The sequence below is a fragment of the Zalophus californianus genome, chromosome 6, assembly GCF_009762305.2.
Source record: "Zalophus californianus isolate mZalCal1 chromosome 6, mZalCal1.pri.v2, whole genome shotgun sequence".
NCBI classification, from domain to species: domain Eukaryota; kingdom Metazoa; phylum Chordata; class Mammalia; order Carnivora; family Otariidae; genus Zalophus; species Zalophus californianus.
The window spans coordinates 144591102-144599362 of NC_045600.1; positions in this window are offsets into that span (position 1 = coordinate 144591102).

Genomic DNA, 8261 nt, shown 5'->3' on the forward strand with positions numbered 1-8261 from the left:
GATGGGGGCTATCTAACTTCATTTCCTCACCCCACCTTCGTGGGGGACAGAGAACCAGTTCCCATTGTCCTCAGCTCCCGCCTGACCTCATGTACTCGGCGCATGAAGCATGAGTGGGATCAGGGCTGAACTCAACTCCCCAGCCTGTTGACAACAGTATGTCTGAATTTCCAGAAATGTCTGAACTCAGCTACTCCCACCGGACCGGAACACAACCATGCCCACTACTTGCCTTTGACGACTTGTCCAGAAATTCCAATTTCACCAACATGCACCTTCCCTGTAAGTTCTATCCAGGAACAGGGACCGATCACCTCTCACAGAATGAGGTGGAAATGAAATGACCTACAGCCGAGCTCTGCCTGGCAAGCGTCTCCATCTCTTCTGTCTGGGGTCTCTGCCCATGGCCTTGCCAACCCCAGTGGGAAGGGCTCTGGTTTTCAGGGAGCTGCTCTATGGGAGGAATCCAGAGCAGCTGGGCAGGACTGGACCTACTGGGGTGTGACTCCAGCCAGCCAGAGCCCAAGATCTGAAACTCTTTTCTAAAAGACAGGGCCTCCTGGGTGGCTCAGTTGGTTAAGCATCCAGCTCTGGACTTTGGCTCAGGTCCTGATCTCAGGGTCTTAAGATCGAGCCCCACATCAGGCTCCGCGCTGAGTGCGTGGAGTCTGCTTAGGATTCTCTCTCTCCCTCTGCCCCTCCCCTCATTCTCTCGCTCTCTCTCTCTTTTTTTTTAAAGATTTTATTTATTTATTCATGAGAGACAGAGAGACAGAGAGAGAGAGAGAGAGAGAGAGAGAAGCAGGCTCCCAAGGAGCAGGGAGCCCGATGCAGGACTCGATCCCAGGACCCCGGGATCATGACCTGAGCCGAAGGCAGACGCCCAACCATCTGACTCGCTCTCTCTCTCAATCAATCAGTAAATAAAATCTTTAAATATATCAAAGATGCAACTGATCTATCTGGCGGAGGGGTTCTCTGAGGGGTTTCAGTTTGCCAGATCTCGAACTGTGCCTCGATCTGCCTCCTCCACCAGGAGGTTCTGAATTCCCACTGTCCTGGAGGTAGCTTCCAGAAGTCCAGCCTCTGTCCCTCCGCAGGCCTGAGGTCTCCAAGCAGCCTCCATGCGCCCGTGCCTGCTGCTGTGGCTTTCAGGCTCCCACCAGGCTTCTTTGCATTTGTGGGAAAATGAAAACCTGGGGGAAGAGGTTGGCAGAAAGCCTCTGTCTATGGATGCCTCTTGGCAGCATTCCACTCGGCCAACTCCCCTTTCTCATGCTGAATTCTACTGCTATTTTCTCTACGTTGTGGGAGAATTCCTGCCTTTTGTTACTTAATTAAGAGTCTGTTTGTTCCTTCTTTATCAGTGGGAAAGACCTTGACCTCCAGCACACATTAGCAGTGTGTTTTGAACAGGGTTTTGTTCCTCTCTGGACCTCTCTTTTCTCATCTGTGAAATGGGGATGGTAATACTTCCAACTTTGTTCACTTTATTTCAGCACCTACGCGAGTTAATGGATTTTAATAGCGCCAGGCTCACATTAAGTGCTCAAGACATGTTGCCTGTTATAACCATCATCATCATCACCGTCGTCACCACATGCTTCCTCTGTCCTCCCTTCCTCCAGCTGCTACTGATCCTGCAGTAGACTGCGATATTCTGCAGTTGAACCTGAGGGTCTGCCTGGCAGACTCTCAATAACCTCCTCTATTCTCAAGCCTTGGGATGTTCCACGCCTGCAGCATTAACCTCTTGCAAGCAACCCCGTCAATCAAATTCTTCCCTTCTAAATTAACGCCCATTGTAAGGACCCAACACCAACTGTGTTTCTTGCTCCATCACCTGTCCTTGTCTATCAGCCTTGGGTCTCGAGGTAGCTGTGAGCGAAGCCAGCCTTCCATTGGGTTTGCCTGCCAAAAGCACCAGCCTGCTCTCTCCAGAAGCAATCCAAATGTCTGCATAATTTTTGTGAGCCAGTTCTCTGTTGGGTCTATATAGCGCTCTCCAGACCATCCCCTCTCACATTCCCCAAAGGAGGCCTTGCCCAGGAGCTGGCCTAGAGAACCTGGCCATGGCCCAGTCCTAGCACTTTCTCAGACCCAACCTCACCCCGCAGCTCAGGTGCCAAGATCCCGAACCCCTCCCTGTGCGAGAATACTCTGAGCACCATCACTGTTTGTGCCGAGTAGATCTGTACTTCTTGGCTCCGTTCTCTTAACAGTTTGACTGCCATGCAATAGAGCCAGTCTGTGGCTCTGTTCTAGGGTATGATGATATTCGAGAGCAATTAAGTGCCAATCTCGGTCTGATATCCAGATGGTGCTTGCCATCCCCCAAAGTACCCTCAGAGCTAGACGTTTCACCATGGAGGGGAAAGGGGGTGCAACCTGCAGCAGTGTGGCGAGGTCGGTTGGTCAGGTGCAGGCTTCGATTCCTGGAAAACGTGCCATCATTGTCTGTCCTTCCTCTGGGCTTTGAAGGATGCCACTGGTATTCAAGTGGCTTTGCAAAGCATCCTTGCTAGAAGGACCTCCAGCAAGCAGAGGCACTGAGGGAGACGCTGGGCAACAGACCAGACAGACCGTCCCCGACACCGGAGGCTGGACATGCACGGGCATGGCTCTTCTGATTTTAATGTCTGATATGTTTCCGCACTGGTTACAAATTGCTGCTGTCCCAAAACTGCCTAAATGTCCCTCTGTTATGGTGGCTGCCCCAGTCCCTCCCTCTCAGGCCACCCCGACATCATCCCCCTCCACCACCGCCATTACTCAACAATTAAGGACAAATATTTGGCACAAGAGGGGGTGCCTAGACCTCTGCCCCCATATGACCCCTGCTTCTTTCTGATTGGCCAGGACAGGATGGTAAGTATCTTGGCTGCCATCGCTGGCTGGACCCATTCACAAGTAGCATTATGAAAAACAAAACACAAAAATCTAGGGATTTTCTGAACTCCTCCCTCAAGCCAACCAAGACGGTAGCCAAATCCCTGAGCTACTAGCACAGACTTGATCAGCTGGCCCTCAACCATGGGGTGGGGGGGGTGTTGGGGGATGAAAAAAGGCACCACCCACATCCAGAATCTCCCAGGGACACGACAAATGCATATTGGAGGAAGAAATGCCTGGCCAAGTTAAACCTCTTTTTGTTGAGAACAAGAACTTTTAAGAGATAAAAAGTGGAGGCATTTTTTTTTTTAATCTCAAGGATAAAGGGAGATGCCTATCATCGTCTAGGCATATAAAACATCAGGGACAAAGGAAGAGAATTGGAGCCAGCTTCTAGGAAACTCTGAGGGGAAAGGTCTGCAAAGCAAGATTTCAAAGCCCAGCAAGTAGGTCTTCGTGATTTAAGCAGCCTAAGGCATATATCAGCCCAGAACACGCCTCTTATGTAACTTTCCTCGAAAATATTATGCAACCGGGCTGTAAATCAAGTTAGAGCTCAGCAATAGGGAGACTGAATTATAGAAGGACTTCCTATATATAATCGCTGAAAAGATATCCATTTCAGAAGCGTGGGAACTCAGATGACATAATTTCAGTGCATACAGTGACAAAATCATGCAGTTTAATAATTCCCAAAGAAAAAAATACTTAATAACAATGAGCATTAAACTTTGTCAAAGGAAAAAAATCGTAGACTATGCCAAAATCCTGGAAGGCAGGCTGAGGTGGAAGAAATTAAAACCAGAGATTTTCTCCCCTCGTGATGACTTCTATTGAATGTTTGCAAACTGTTTAATGTGCTGTATAGGCACTTAGGTACTGGAATCCCACACAGTTTTGAGGCCAAAATCACGCCCTTTCATACGTGACAAAATGGGTACAGAAAATGACTTGTACAAATAAAAGGAAAAACCCTCTAGAAATACAACACACAGAGGAAGAAGGTAGTAGGACAGGGAGGTTTGCATACCTTTATGCCTAACAAAGTAGATTCTTTTAAAATAAGGATTTAGAAGACTTGAAATGACATCACCAATAAGCTTGGCTTGATATCTCTTTAGTGTCTCCATCTTCAATGTCCTCATCTGTAAGAAGGGGAGGGTCCTTCCTGCTGCAACGTTCTCCGTGTGCTAAGAGGATGCGTCCTCTCAACAAGCAGCTTGGGGCTATTTGGGCAGCTCTGGGAATCTCCAGAGCCTGGTTTCCAAAGAGCTGAGGTGTTCACCCCAGAATGTGGGACCCAGTTGGAAGAAAGGACCACAACTCCCCTTTGCTCTCAAGGACAGAAATGAACTTCGCTTCTCCGGTTGCAACATCATGGAGGTCCTGGGAGGGGCCGCTGCGATCCCTCCGAGGGTCCCGTGAGAGCGTGGCAAGAAGAAGCCCTCCTTCTGCACACTTCGCTGGCCCTCAGTTCCTGACCTCACTCTCCCTCCCCCGGCTCGCACATTCCCTCGGGGGTAAAGGATTGGGCAGGGCTAGTCTCTGGTAGTCTGCTTCTGGAGATAAGTCCTTGATGACTCTCTGCAGACTCCCATTCGGGAGATAAATTTCCTATTTGGGAGGAAATCACACCCCCTCTTCCCCAGCGGGGTTGCTGCATCGCCCGCCTTGGCAATGGTGGGAAGTGACCACACCCACCCTTCCCAACCCGGGGGATTCCAGCGTTTGAAAGCTCAGAGCTGGAAAGATAAACATCACTGCTTCTCCCTCACTCCCTCATTGTTCCTCGTCAGCCTCAGAAAAGGAACAGAGAACCGGGCTGCGCGGAAATCCACCCATCTGCAGACGTTGTTAGGGGAACCCGGGCTGTAAGCTGTCCTCAGGGGCTCCTCCCTTTGCTCCTCACCACCACCCCACCCAGCCCTTAAGGAAACACAAACCAAAACGCTGAATCTCCTCCCCTAGGTAAGATGCACTAAACCTGGGCCTGCCACCCCCTTCCTCCCGTATTTCCAGAGATGGACGCACGCCGTGAATTGAGCACCAGACCTAGGTCCGGGCTCGGGAGTTCTTGCTTCCGCTCTGTCTCTGAGTATGAGCTCCCGAACTGTTCCACAGCCCCGGCCCCTGACCCACACGAGGGAATAATCACTTCTTCTCTACGTGATTCACGGGGTGGTTGGACAAAAGGGTATATGGGGCCCAATTCTGTTTCCAAATTGCAAAGTAAAAGAACATCATCCTTAGCTCCCAATGCCTCTTGCACATCTCTGACCTGCCAACTGAACGAGATTCCTCCTGTTTTTGCCAAACGTGGAGGGCAATGTATTTTTTTCTTCAAAAGACTTTGTTCAAACTGTTCCCTCTGTCAGCAATGTTCTTCCGCTTCTCTCTTTGATTTCAAAATCTGTTCCATCCTTCCTGGTGAAACTCTTTCTTCCAAGAAGTCTTCCCCATTCTGATGTCTTTGTCCAGGGTTGACCTCTCCTTCTGAGCACCACCGGCCTCCTCCCCGTCACCTGGTTTCAGCGCTGACCCTGCTCTGCCTCCCGTTCGGGTTCTTTCTACAACTGCTGATCCTCCCCGTGGGTCAACTGTAAGCCACTTGCCCCTACAACCACCCGCCCCCCATGCCTGGCATGCAGCCCGGACCGGGGACGTGGCCGGGGTGGGGGTAAAAGTGGGGGTCTTCTATGCCGTGTGTACGCGTGCGTGAATTTCTTTGGGGGGGATTCGCAAGCACTCTTTCCCAAAAAAGAGTATAAGGAAACTGTACAAACTCAACACAACTCCCAGCAGAACAAGTGAGGGTAAAACAGAAACAATATGTTTCAAACCACCTGGGATGAGCTGTTTACTACAGCTGAACACTGGATTTATCTCTGAATTTCCTGGATGAAGGGGAAACAGGCTGGCTCATATACTTTTCATTGTACAATAACTCTGGAATCAGATTGGAAAGAAATTTTTCCTGGCACGGTGTTCAAGGAGAAATTTATCAAATGCGTCCTTACATAACAGACATGAGGTAACAGTCAGCGCCATCTCCAGCGAGCGTTTTGCAAAAGGACCCAGATGTCTTCACATGGGCGATTCTGGTGTTCGACCTCAGTTCACAGAGAAGGGATTTCTGCAAGGAAATGAGACCACATGGCCCATATCCAGGGCATTCCCCACAATTAAGAAATCTTGAGAACCTAAGAAAAAGAAACGTTGGTGGGAGTCTGTTTAATATCAGATCCCAAAGACCACATCTAGGTTCATCCCAAAGATGGTGGTGGCCAGCTTGCAAGAGCTCAAGGCAGGTCAAGGCCGGGGGTGTCCCGGAGCTGGGACAGGGGTCACCCTTCCAGCGGCAGACTACAGAGGGGTGGGCATGCACGGAGGTGGGCAGGGCTCTGTGTCCAAGCACGACCCGTGTCGGTCCCTCTGTTGAACCCTATACTGGATGAGGTCAAGGGACCCATCGCTCACCGGGAGGGCATGCCCAGCCTGGTCAGCCTCCAAGGAGAGTCAAGAGAAGTGTGGGGGCCTCGCTGATGTCATAACAGGCAAGGAAAAAGGCTTGAGGAGAGACAGTTCATGAGAGTAACACCAGGCCCTAGGGCTGAACATTAGGACTACCAAGATGGCAGACAACGATGTGTATTTCCTAATTCAGGTGGGGCTGAACCAGAACGTGGGAGCCTTGGGGTGTCCCTCTGTGAGTTCCACAGGCAGGAAAGAAAGGTGGCCTCTGACCATCTCAAACAGCCTCCTTGTTCTATGATGGGAGGCGTGGAGGCCCAGGGAAAGAAACTCAAGTCCAAGGGCTCACTTCTGTGACTACCACCGATAAAAGGCTCATGGCCTTCCATTCCAGGTGGGCTGCTTTGTCTCCACAGAGAAGGCCCCCTTCTGGGGCCTCACATATGCCTGAAGCAGGGCCTCCCCGAGAGTCAGCCTGCTAAGATACCTCCAGGGTTTTCAGCCTGAGATTTTTATGTCTGGAAGGAACTGTCTCTCTCTCTTTTTCTCTTTCCTTTTCGGGCATTTCCTCCTAAGGCGGGTCTGGAGAGGCCAGCTCGTCCCTGTCACTCACGCGACCCCAGAAGCCTGTCTGCTTGTCCCTGGAGGCATTTCAGGCTGCGCAGAGGGGCCAGGCTCTGACTCCGGCGAGGCCTGCGGATGCGGGCCCCCCACGCTCCCCAGAGACCTCCACGGACACGGCGAGATTGGCACAGAGCAACCACCTGCTGTCCTCAGCAGCAGGTGCCACGGGAAAGGAGAGGTTAGGAGAGCTTGGAAAGGTGGGGGGGAGACGTCCGGGAAGCCCAGAAGGACAGGTAGCTCTGTGTTCCCTTTCCCGTTCACGCCCCGTGGCTCCGCTCTGGGCGGTGTCCGTGTGGACCTTTCGCAGCCACGCCGGGGCTGTGAAGCACTTTCTCTGAATTTTGCTCAGCAGGATCCAGTGGATGAAGTCGGGCATCAGGACCACCGTGTGGTGAGTGTCACGGGCGGCTGGTGCAGAGAAGCTGCAACCCGGGGCCGGTCCCATAGGAAGAGACCGGAGAACCTGGCGCACCCCTCAGCTTCTCCCTCCAGTCCTTCCCGTCCGCGAACAGCAAGGAGGATGAGAATGGCCTTATGGGGACCGACGGCTCAGCCATCAAGTGCTAAACTGTATTTTCCCCCCAAGGCATGTTTTCATTCAGCTGGAAAGTCCGGAGCATCAGATTAACGGCTTGATGGATTAAATGACTTTTTAAAAATTCTTAATAACTCATCCCATTAAACAAGTATTGTCTTAAACACCCACGACGTGCCCACCGCGGCATCGGGCACTTTGCACTCAATACGGCCCAGGATCTTCCCCTCGCCAGCAGAAGGCTCGGCTCTGACAGCGGGGACACCGCAGGACCACGGGAGGGCACAGCTCCTTGGGAATTACTTGTCACCATTTCACGCTGGGCCAGAAAAGAGAGGCGCAGGTCAGCCTGGAGGAGGGTTGGGGAGACCTGGGGTGAAGAAACGACCTTCGGAGCAGGGACCCACAATGGGGTGAGATCCCTGAGGCAGAACCCACAAATACCAGTGGACCCTAAAATCGTCTACACATCTCCAGTGAGATGTCGGGTCAGGCAGCGTGCCCTGGGACCTCGGAGGCGCCCTCACACCCTGCACCCCACCGCGTCCTCCCAGTTCCCTAGACGGTAGAGCTCTCTATTTTGCTAATAAGGCAAATGAGGTACAAGCGATCAGGTCAACTGCTCAAGATCCTGGTCAGTCGGTCACGAAGCGAGGACTCCAGCCCTGCCCCAGCACCTGCTCCCGGCGGGCACGCTGCTGACATGCACGACCTGGAAAGAACACGCTTTCCTCCTTCT